The 12,734-nt window shown below is 33.7% G+C and overlaps 1 long non-coding RNA gene across 1 annotated transcript in view; it reads right to left on the bottom strand.

Moving 5' to 3' along the window:
• Positions 1-8,232: 8,232 nt before the first annotated feature.
• The window catches only part of LOC149805289 (uncharacterized), a 40,577-nt gene continuing 36,075 nt past the window's right edge, over positions 8,233-12,734 (bottom strand). Inside the window, exon 3 of the long non-coding RNA XR_016414849.1 lies at positions 8,233-9,020. This is a non-coding gene — a long non-coding RNA (uncharacterized LOC149805289). The remainder of the gene's footprint in view (positions 9,021-12,734) is intronic.

The following is a 12,734-nucleotide window of genomic DNA, read 5'->3' as shown; positions in this document are numbered from 1 at the left end:
GACAACATTGTTTGTAATAGTCCATATTTTCACACAGACAACAGTGTAATCTTCCATATTTTCGCACAGACGGCAGTGTAGTATTCCATATTTTCCCACAGACAGCAGTTTTAGTATTCCATATTTTCCCACAGACAGCAGTGTAGTATTCCATATTTTCACACAGACAGCAGTGTCGTATTCCATATTTTCACCTAGACAGCAGTTTAGTATTCCATATTTTCACACAGATAACAGTGTAATATTTCACATTTTCACATATATAACAGTTGTTTTCAGATTGTTGATGTCAATTCAAGTATTTTCCTTATCAGCCCTTGTACAGTGTGTACTCATTTATTAGTTGGATTCAACTGCACATTAGACACAGATCTGCTGATTACCTGATTTTCTTCATATTTGACACTCTTGTTTGTTGATGAAACATGGGATTAAGGGTTACGCCCTTGTACGTCCTTTTATATACAACTTGTCTCACAAAATTTACTTTGAAGGAAGTTGAGTGTTATATAGGTACTGTAATAAATGTTGTTTATCTGGATCCATCAGGAGATATGCAATTTGTCCAGAATAATGTTTGTCCAAAATAACAGCTGATTTGATACTGAATAAAGCATTCTGTGTAAATCCCTATGATAAAACCATTTTGGAGAAGTGGGACTTTATGTTTTATTTTACCATGAGAATAAGAATATATCACATATGCTCTCAGAGTACATTAAGTCCCATGTACTCTGAGACAAGTCCCATGTACTCTGAGTATAAGTCCCATGTACTCTGAGACAAGTCCCATGTTCCCATGTACTCTGAGATGGAAGTAATATAAATGAGATCTAGTGATAAAGCTGGAAAAATTGAAATTTTTACCACTTGCCCACTGGACGAGTAAAAATGAAGTTTACTTGTCTATCAACAAAATTTACTTACCCAGCAGCAACAAAAGAAAATCCCTTCAAATTTGTTTTTAACAACAAAAGCCTGCTTATCCTGATATTGCCAGTACTTTTAAATGTCAGTCACTTGGGGAGAGCCTTTATTAAGTAAATTTTGGAAGGTTTCAGTTTGAATGCATCAACTAAACATGATTTCCATCTGATATGTTAACATGCAGTTGTGTAGGTGTTTTAAATAAGACTCCACATTTTACATGTTAAAGTGCAGTTGTGTATGTTATATAAATAAGAAGACTATACATTTGATATGTTAAAGTGCAGTTATGTATGCTTTATAAAAAGATGACTATCCATTTGACATGTTCAAGTGCAGTTGTGTATGTTTTAAATAAAACATTTGACATGTTAAAGTGCAGTTGTGTATGTGTTTTAAGTAAGACTACATTTGACATGTTGAAGTGCAATTGTGTAGGTGTTATAAATAAGATGACTACATTTGACATGTTAAAGTGCAATTTTATAGGTGTTTTAAATAAGATGACTACATTTGACATGTTAAAGTGCAATTTTATAGGTGTTTTAAATAAGATGACTACATTTGACATGTTAAAGTGCAATTTTATAGGTGTTTTAAATAAGATGACTACATTTGACATGTTAAAGTGCAATTTTATAGGTGTTTTAAATAAGATGACTACATTTGACATGTTAAAGTGCAATTTTATAGGTGTTTTAAATAAGATGACTACATTTGACATGTTAAAGTGCAATTTTATAGGTGTTTTAAATAAGATGACTACATTTGACATGTTAAAGTGCAATTGTGTAGGTGTTTTAAATAAGAGGACTACATTTGACATGTTAAAGTGCAATTTTATAGGTGTTTTAAATAAGATGACTACATTTGACATGTTAAAGTGCAATTGTGTAGGTGTTTTAAATAAGAGGACTACATTTGACATGTTAAAGTGCAATTGCGTAGGTGTTATAAATAAGATGACTACACATATTTGTTCTTAAAAGTGTCAGTACTGTATGTACTTATAAGTCTAGTCCACCTGCAAACTGTACAAAACCAGATATGTCATTGCATAATGCACTAGCAGATCTGGGTCCATCCAGTTTGTTGGTAGTAATAAGAAGAACAAACAACACAAACTCTGATCTGTGGGTGCATTATGTAATGGCAGATTGGGGTCTTTGTTGTTGTACTTCATCATGCATTATTATTTTGTTACAAAAGTTAATTGTGCATATTAATTGGGTTATCTTGCATCTGATTAATTGAGGTTGTAAGCATTCTAGAACTCTTGCTATTCCTAAGTTCAGTATTTTGAATGTTTTTGTCAGTTTGCTTGTCAATCCATTAACCACACTTCCCTCTCTGGGTTAAAATTCTAAAACTATTCATGTTATACCTTTGCAATATGTTGGACATATTAAATTACTCATCCAGCTGTTCCTTTTGTTAGTCATATTTCTTCATTTTCAGTATTTTAAATTTTTCATCTGTTCATCCATCTGTCCATCATTCACACTTTTGTTTCTGGAGCACAGGTCCTAAACTGTCAAATATTTTTCCATGAAACTTGGTACAAAGAATAAACTAGCAGTAAAAATTTAGACTTTTACTATTCTCAGTTTTTTTAGTTCCAATATTTGAAATGGTTCTGTTGATTTGTCTATCCATCCATCCATCCATCATTTATCCAGACTTTTCATTTCCAGTTCAAACCTCCAAAACATTTTAAAATAACTCTATGAAATTTGGTACACATTTAAATAATGGTACATCTGTGTGTTTTGTTATTCACAATTCTTCAGTTTTTCAGATTCAGTATTTTCAGTTTCTTGCAGGGTGGGAGAATGTATGGCTTATTTTACATTTTGCTTCTGGTATGTATTTATTATAAATATGTACCACTTGCACTGAAAACCTTTATCTACCTCCCACCACTCCATCAATGACAACACCTTGATGCTTTTTTCTTTCACATTTGTTGATTTGTAAGTGTACAGTAAAATGTTTCTGTTGTAAAAACTTATCACTTACTGTCAGACATAACAATATGGTAGGTATAATATTCTTTAGCATCATGTAATGTTTCAATGTTTGCAAAATTATGCCATTGTTAATCGCATCTGTGGCATTATTTAAGTATGTTATTGTTAATGAGGAGAGAGCTTGAAATAAGCTTATGCTTGTTGCTCAATTCTCAATTTCTTTTGTTGACTTTTTTGTATTTCGATAATAACTTGTGTAAATAAATACTGTTTAAACCAAAAGTCAGCCAATGTTCATCACAGGCTCAGAAGACACGGACCACCTCTGTTCCCTATATTACTTATAACACCTCAGGAAACATCCTGCAAAACTCCCAAAATTACCACAATAAGATAATCAATTAACAGTTTTGTGTGTGCACATGTTAGCAGTTCTTTAACAACTCTAATCCTATTACTGTGCCATGCATCATCACACTGGTCATTACACTGGTGGAATATTTGCAGTCCCCATTAAATTGGTGCTGGCTTTTTTCTTCAGTGTATTGATAGAACACATAACAATACTGTGTTTGGGTTAGGGATTTTTAAAATTATTTTTAACAGTCTCTTTTAAATTTCAAAAGTGGCAGATTTCAGTTAAAAACTGGTATGTGCTGTAGATGGCCTTTAAAACATTATTTGTAGCCTACTGCCATTAGGATCACATGTATGCTGTGGTGTTATCTTTCTCTGTACCACCAGTATCAAAGAACTTTGTTAAAAAATATATCTCAATGAATTGTATACCAAGAAAGCTTCAGGGCTTGATGAGAATGGTCCACAACTCATTTGACTTGGTTCAGAATCAGATTGGTCAACAACTCATTTGACTCAGCTATTTCAGATAGCATAGTAACCTGACCTGTCCCCAAAATATGGATAAAGGAAAATATTATGCCTGTTCACAAATCAGGTTAAGAGGTATTTGGTGTTTTTCTAGATAATACTGTAGTAATGGTCTGTCATGATGGAGTACTTGGTGTTTTTCCAGATAATAATGTAATAATGATCTGTCATGATGGAATACTTGGTGCTTTTCTAGATAATACTGGTAGTCTATCAAGGACTGAACATAAAACATATACTGGTAAAAAAGTTAATTCAAGTTCATGGCTTCTAGTACGATGATATGTTTTCTCCCAGAAAGGCACAGGTGACTATTTTATATCAGTTACCTACAACCCTATTTAGATTACTGAAACACATTGTGGGGTAATTCAGATGAAATAACCCTCTTTAGATAACTGTAATACAGTATGGGTAATTCAAATTAAAGAATCCTGTGATTACTGTAACACAATATGGGTTAATTTAAAAAATACAACCCTATTTAGATTACTGTAATATAGTATGGGTAATTAAAATGAAAGAATCCTATTTAGATTACTGTAATACAGTATGGGGTAATTAAAATAATACAACCCTATTTAGATTATTGTAATATAGTATGGGTAATTAAAATGAAAGAATCCTATTTAGATTTACTGTAATACAATATGGGGTAATAAAATTTAAAAAAAACCTATTTAGATAACTATCATACAGTATGGGTTCATTCAAATAATACAACCCTAATTAGATTACTGTAATACAGTACAGGGTAATTCAAATAATACAACCCTAATTAGATTTCTTTAATTCAATATGGGATAATTCAAATAATACAACCCTAATTACATTACTGAATACAGTATGGGGTAATTCAAATAATACAATCCTAGTTAATGTAATACAGTATGGGGTAATTCAAACAATACAATCCTAGTTAGATTAATGTAATACAGTATGGGGTAATTCAAACAATACAATCCTAGTTAGATTAATGTAATACAGTATGGGGTAATTCAAACAATACTATCCTATTCAGATTAATGTAATACAGTATGGGGTAATTCAAACAACAAAATCCTAGTTAGATTAATGTAATACAGTATGGGGTAATTAAAACAATACAATCCTAGTTAGATTACTGCAATATAGTATGGGCTAATTCAGATGATGAAAACAGCAGCTAGCAATCCTAACAAAATGGGGAATAATTAAGTTAAAAACAGTTCCTATCAAAGGTCAAATCCATTTGAGAAAAGCTAAGTTAATGTACAAGGTATCCCATATCAGTGCTTCTGTATAATTACAGCAATATTCCAGTATAGGCTACCCTGATAATACTATCCACTTCTGATCCATGTCTACCAAACAGTATAAAATTACCACACCTAATAAGGAATTATTCAAAAAGAGTTTCCAGTACTCAGAAACTGTGCCTTGGAATTGAGATTAGAAATGTCTTAATTCCTTCTTCCAAACTCAGTATATCTAGCGGCTTTGGAGATGTAGTTAAAATGAGAATGAAAATAACTGTACTTGTATGCATGAATGCCTCTGGGCATCGTTAAATATACCACAATATATTTTTGGAACTAGTTAAATATTGCATGGATATTAACCATGTATTTTAATATATGAATTAATGTCCTTGAGGTGGAGAGAAGGGAAAGAATGTGAATATATTGCTGTATATACATGCTAAAAATTACTGTATACATATGTATATGTGGGTATTTATATATAAATAAGTTCCTTTGTATGAGGACCTCCAGTGACTTTATTTAAAGAGGGTAACAGTTTACCACAGAATAGTTCTTCGGCAAACTGTTACCCTCTTTAATTAAAGTCACATATTTTTATTATTAATAAATATTATTAATCTGTTTTGATTAACACACAGTCACTTTAATTCTAGATAATCAGCCTTGACAAAGCTTTGTGGATGGCATGCACTTGTAAGAAAAGAAACAGCAATTATGGAATCATAAGTTCAAAGTCCAAGGTCACTGGCTGAAAGAAGAAAAATGGTGTTTGGACAGTAAGTTAAGAATCAGTTGTAGATCACAGATCTCCACCAAAATTTCTGGATGGATTGTAGTTGGTCCAAGGAAAAGTTTTGAGGCAAAAAGGTCAAAGGTCATGGTCAACATAAGTAAAAAATGGTTTCCACAATATTGCTTTGGTTTTAGATGATGTACCATTAATAACCTCCACAGTGCATCTTGACCTCATCATCATTACCAAGATAATTAACAATTATTAAACTTAATAAATCAGGGAAATATATTACAGTACCATAATTTTTATGGTGAGAACCATGAGGTTGTTAGCATCAGCTGAGGCTCTTTTTCAAATTGAACTAAGAAGTGATTTTGGTAATCTGTATCTTTGCATACTGGAAACTTTTTGAAATCCTATTTCAGTACCAGTAATACATCAGCTGCTATTATTGCATTGTTGTATCTTTTGTTACAGCTAGTTTCCAATGCAAGGAGATTATTCACTTTTCCAGTTAGTAATAGTCAAGAATAAAAACTGACATAATCCCTTTCTGATTCCTTAGTTCAATAATGATAATCAGAATATCCTCTTCTTGTCCTTGGAGTTGGTATACATTTCTTGGGTTCTCAACATTTCTTCGTCTAAGTCATCTTAGAGCATTGATACCATCAACTATATCAACTATATTTTTGTGTTTCTTTTTTCACACAATTCCATGAGACAGCCCAAAAAAGACTACATCATCTTTTGTCAGTTCCTGGTGACTGGTTATCAAGCACTGGTCGCTGAGTAGTGTCAGATGACAGTCATTGGGGCTTTGTCATAAGACACCTCCTCTTCCCTAATAAGGAAGGTGACCATCCAAGCCCCCCTCGTCTCAGTGTTTCAGCAAACAAATTTAACACTTTTATAGAATCTGTTGTGAAAGAAATAAATTCCTTTGTAGAATCTGCTGTGAAAGAAATAAGTGCCTTTGTAGAAACTTGTGAAAGAAACTAGCACTTTGTAGTATCTGTTGTGATGAAAATGAGCACTTTTGTTTTAAGAAGTGTTTAACCTTTATCGCTATAATTAAAATAAAAAATAAACTTCCTCTCAATTAGAAGAGTTAATATTTAAAGTTTTACTCCAAAGTTTTCTCTTATAATTAAATGAAGATGGTTGTTTAACTTATTCTGCATGTTCCTTCCTAGAATTGACATGGATGAAATATATCACCATCCACACAAAGTTGATTTCAAAAGGTCAAGTCCCAAAAAAGTGTCTCTGTTTACAACATTCAATTATGGCAGAGTCCAGTCCTGGCCAGATATCTTGTGTAAGTGAGTTTAAAGTTCAAGGGTAAATGTTTAAGTCCATGTGATACCTTTACAGAATCCTGATGTCCACATACAATGCCTATTTGTAAACTAGTGATTTCCACACATCTGTTTGTTATCAACAGACTGTCTCAATAGTGATGTGCACTCTCTTCCCATAAGATTGGAAATGTGCTTTAAATAGCCCTAAACACTGCCTTTCTAAGGGATGCAGATTCCATCACATAGTTGAGGAAACAACAAAAGTTCTCATGTGAACAGCAACAGTTAATGAATTCTTTTTTTTTATACATCAGCAATGACAAGTTTCAAGTTTCAAAGTTGTGGCCATCTTGTAAACAGAAATGAAGTCATGTGACAAGTTACAGTCAGCTGTTCCCACTTCTCTTGTCATTTTAAAATCTGTTGTTTGTTGGCTAATAAAAAAAAAAGAATAGGGTGGGAAGCATTGTCAGTGAGAGAGTTTATACATGCTCAGCATGTGGCATTCTCTGATAATCCATTACATCTAATGTCCTGGCTCTGACAGGCGCCCATTAATTTTCATAATCCACACATTAATAAACTTGCATGTTCAAAGAAAGACAAAAAAAACAACATCTCAAAATCAAATACAGTAATTTGATATGTAAAACCACTTGTATAACATTTGTATTTAAAATTATATCTTGGTACCAATGGTCAAATTTGTGAACATTCTTGGCTCTGGTCCAATATGATATTTCTCCTGGAAGAAAACTTGAAATGTTGAATGTTGAATGTGCATTTAAATATTGGAAATCAGTATCAGACATTTAGCACCACTACATGTTAGCATTCTTATTTTAAGTGCTTTAAAAGTTCAGAAAGAAACAATGGATCATATTTTCCAAGATTTGAGCTTTATTAGGATAATTTGAATTGTGTGTGCATAAAACAAAGTTTGTCTAAAAAGTGAGGGATTTTCAAGGAAAGTATTTCCCTTACCTGGAACATCCGAGTAAAGTTCAAAAGTAAAACTAAATATCATCCAGAATTACTGGTTTATACTCCTGGTTCAGGATTCCATGAAACAAAATTTTTAGTGTGAATATTTAGAAGTGAACAGATCAAAGTCTGTATAAAAAAAGTGACTGCAAGGCCAGCTGAAAATATATCTGTTGAACATATATTTAGTAAAGTTTGAAATATTCCTTGAGTAAAATTAGCTAAGTATTAAATAGTCATGGTAAATAGATGTCTGAAATATGGACATCTCTTTGAGGGACCAGTCCTAATGTAACAAGATAAAAGGGTGGAATTTCTGATTTACAGTAGAACACTTTTTATGGTGATACAAATACAATGACGAATGACTTGAATGAGAAAAGAATTATTATTAATACAGGCGTATAATATCCAAATACTGGATCAATTAACATAATCCGCACGAACTAAGTAATGGCAATGCAAATAAATGACCTTACACAGTACAAGGACAAGGTGTGAATGATTCAGTGATTTCACAATGAAAGAATGATGTGTTTTACTCAAATAGTAAAACTATGGTATTTAACTCATATAGTAAAAATGTATTCACTCATATAGTGAAAATGATGAAAACAAGGGGATAGATGTACAAAATATCTTTACAGTCCCAAAACACACTGAGTATTACAAACCCCAAAGATTAGCCCATGGCTAAAAGATTGCATGTATGGCGTTACACACTCTGTCACCAGCACACTTGACTACCAGTCACAGTGGTCAATCAAGCAGTCAGTATTCCAGGTTGGTCAGTCAAGCAATCAGCACCCACCAATCTTGGTCAGTAACACCCGATCACCTGCTACTCGACCAGCAACACTGTTTACAGCTGCTATGGTTCACCTTCTCAGTTGCTATGGTCAACTTCTATGGTTAGCTCTGCAGCTGGTACCACATTGACTCCAATCACTCGGATCACTCTGGTCAGCTGAAAATACATCTAAGACTGTGTACTATGTGTGACACGGGCATATTTGATAAAGTGTAATGACATTACATGTATATCAGTTCAACATCATTTGAATTGCATGGTACAACAATACTTCAAAGGTTATGTGCTGTGGCAAGCAGAAAAATGCAGTGTAAAACTATACAAAAATGAATTTAATATTAATTATTAGAAAGAAATGTTCTGAATGTTAGTAGATTAGATTTTTTGCCTGTATGTTTTATGAGTTTGTTTTTATTTGGGGTGCACGTGTAACAAAGCTGTTTATAAAGATAATTTTAATTTTCAGCTGATTGTAAGCCCAAGTATTTGCATAAATTGTATTAAGAATGTAAAGTTGTCATAGAGGGTAACTTTGATTTTTATGAATTTGATGGTGTACAAAAAATCTGATGATTAAAATTACATTCTCTACCATTTCTTAATTTCTTCTTTGGGATACAATAGTTAATTCATTGAAAGAGCTGTATTTTTATACTCTTCAGCATCTGGAGGTCAGGAACACCTATCATACACTTTGATCTAGAAGCAGATTTAAGCTTTTGTATCAAAATTTCATAGCGTCTAAATGTTCTTTTGCCTCTTGACCTTTAATAAACATTTGACACTAAAATCTGTGATGGTTTGCCCTACATTTATCATGGTAAATGACCACACAATATTTCTTTCTTGCTGGACAGCAGCAGACAATATTATTAAGCAAGCACAGCAAATTTATCATTGTAAATGACCACACAATATTTCTTTCTGGTTGGACAGCAAAACACATTATTAAGCAAGCAAAGCAAATTCATCAGTGTGAATGACCATGTAATTTTTCTTTCTTCTTTGACAGCAGTACACATTAGTAAAGATGGAATGCCCATTTAATTGCTATGCCATATCAAACATGTCATTCAGGACAATATATTTTGAGTAAGAATCAATAAACAGTATTTGTATTAAGCCTTCATTGGAAATCTAATCTGTATAATACAATAACTGTTATTATGGTATGTTTACATTGGCCACACATCCAGTGTCCCAGTCCCAATTTTCTCTCAGGGCATTTCATTAGTAGAACAAGTTAGTTTTCTGTATATTCTTTGGAGCATTTCTTTGGAGAACAAATTTAACATATACCCTTGGAGCATTTCATTTGGGGAGCAAGTTAGTTTACCATATACTCTTGGAACATTTTTTTGGGGACTAATTAGTTTTCTGTCAATCAGATATTTATCGGGTTAAATGTAAAGAACAAAGGTGAAAATAGTTTTGCTTCGTTTGTTTATTAAAAATTATTTATTTATATCAAGTGCATGATATCTGGTTGTAAACCAGGGTCACCATGTGCACAGAGCATCCTTTAGGACTACAGAACAAAAGGTACATGGTCAAAGTCAGTGGTAGAATTTATTTTTGTAGTAAATATTTGGAAATTTTCTTTATTGAGTGCATCTTTTTTTTCGATAAGTTAATTGTTGTCTGATTGTGCAATTAATTTCAACAGAGGATATCAAACAGTTCTAGCAATTGGATGTGGAAAAGATCAAGTTTAGGGTCACAGGAGTCATTTAGTAGTTTGTATTTCTAAGGATACAAGCTACAGCAACAGATATGCAGCTGAGACAGTGTTCTTTGATTTTTCATGTTGTGCTATCTATCAATGCACAAGATAATCTTAGTAAGAAACTCATGACATGGCCCTAGTAATAAAATCAGTTGTCCTCAGGAATAAGTGGATTTGCCTAGTAGTTCAGACACAGAGCACAAGTTTGTAAATGATATAAATGGTTATTTCAGTGCATCCTTTCTGGTGTAATGTCAAAATTTACATGTTCCGTTTTGAATTTTACTGTGCTAAGAGGTACAAAGATGTAGTCTGGAGAAAACATTTAATCAGGAGGATGTCATTACAAGGAATCCCATAGTGACAAAACTTGTTTGCTGATCCCCAACATTTTTCACTTTGATGTACTTAGTATAGACCAATCTTCAGCATGGTATATTTTATGCACTGCACATACCTGCCTCAATAAATGGTGTTTGTCATTGACTTAGATCAAAGTAATTCAATGAAAAAAGGCAAATTTAGTATCAGTAATACAAAACCTGTTGGGGCCCCAAGTGGCCGAGTGGTCTAAAGCACTCTCTGTTATGGATCACTGCCATCTCACCTCTGTCTGCGTGGGTTGAATTCTAGGATTTGGCCAATGTGGGTATGTGAGAAAGCTTGCCAGTAGCTTCTTGAGGGTCAATGGTTCTTCCCAGGGTTTTCCCAGGTTCTTCCTCCACCATTAATACTGGCCGCCATGCATAGCCTATCGTGTGCTGAAAAAATGGCGTTAAACCCCATAACAACAACAACAAAACCTGTTGCGATGACATAGCAGCTACTTTTCCAGGCAGAAAATAGACCCTACCTTGTGATGAGAATTCATTATCTTCTTAGAGTGAACCTGAAGATTTTTGAACATGACATTGCCCCTGATCCAACCAGCAGATACCTAGCCCAGTTTTTAATTGTTAAGTAAACTTGGTCTGCGAACTCATTTTGATACAGTTTATTGTATTATTACAGTAATGGCTCATATTTCTCATTTTCTTTTAATGTCATTGTCATGTTTACCCCAACCCAGAGTAGCCCCAGTTTGAAACATGTATAATCAAGGTAATTCTGACAGGCCATTGTTTGATGTTAAACACTGCCAAAGGCTAGCACTAATCCATTACGTAAGATTGCCGTAATTAGAAGTGGAGAGCCGGACATAGGAGTTGCGAAGCCACAGATAGCCAATTATCACCTAGGTGTGGAAATGTTTTCCAAGATCAAAAGAAGTTGCCTGAAGGAGTGGGAGTGTCTTAACTTCTCTTCCCTGCAAACAGACCGACAGGTTGAACTGGCCGCTAAGACAATTGGACAGGGCCACAGCGCCACCCAATCAGAATCGAGATAGGGGAGAGACCTTGATTTGGGTAGAATGATATCTCCGCGTCTTCCGGCAAGAGTTAGTTCGCTGAGAGAAATTACCCAGAGAAGAGGTTAGCGTAACTCCGAATAGCCATTCGTTATTGGCGGGAAAATCTTAGAGTAGGAAATTCTAAGTAGAGAGCTTCAAATAAGGTCAGTGGGATATTTGTTCCGTCTTTGTGGAATGCGACTGCATTTTAATTATAGGTCATATGTATGTTTTATTATTACTAGAATTGTAGTACGAAGAAGTACTTTGTTTTGTGAATATGTTTGCATATTTTGAAGAAATGAGTTGATATTTGTAAAGAATTATATAGCTTGCTAGCCGTCGTGAGAGTTAATATTTTAATTCACTATGTGGGTATTTTATAGTAGACTAACACATGTGTTCATATGATTATAGATTTTGCCATTGCTGAATATTTGTGTAATGTACAGACATGCGTCTGATTGTTGTCAGATTGTAGTACGATGAGATTAAATATATATGTTTATATACTGTCTGACACAATGTATTGATGTCTGTATGACAATTCGCTGATACCTTATTATTACGCCATTGTTTACCCTGCAAGAAGTGTGTGGGAATTTCGATGTGTATGCATGCGTGACCGAAACCGTGATAGCTTATCTGATGATTATTGGTCGATATAGTGTGAGGTGAGATTCGATAAAACATATGTTAACGCCTTGTGGTTTTTTACAGGAAGCTTTGAGGGACAGACCAGTTACAGTTTGGT

Source organism: Sinohyriopsis cumingii, chromosome 2 (assembly GCF_028554795.1).
Source record: "Sinohyriopsis cumingii isolate HCF-2022 chromosome 2, ASM2855479v2, whole genome shotgun sequence".
Lineage (NCBI taxonomy): Eukaryota > Metazoa > Mollusca > Bivalvia > Unionida > Unionidae > Sinohyriopsis > Sinohyriopsis cumingii.
The sequence above is the reverse complement of the archived record's forward strand: the minus strand, read 5'-3'. Positions and strand labels throughout refer to the sequence as shown.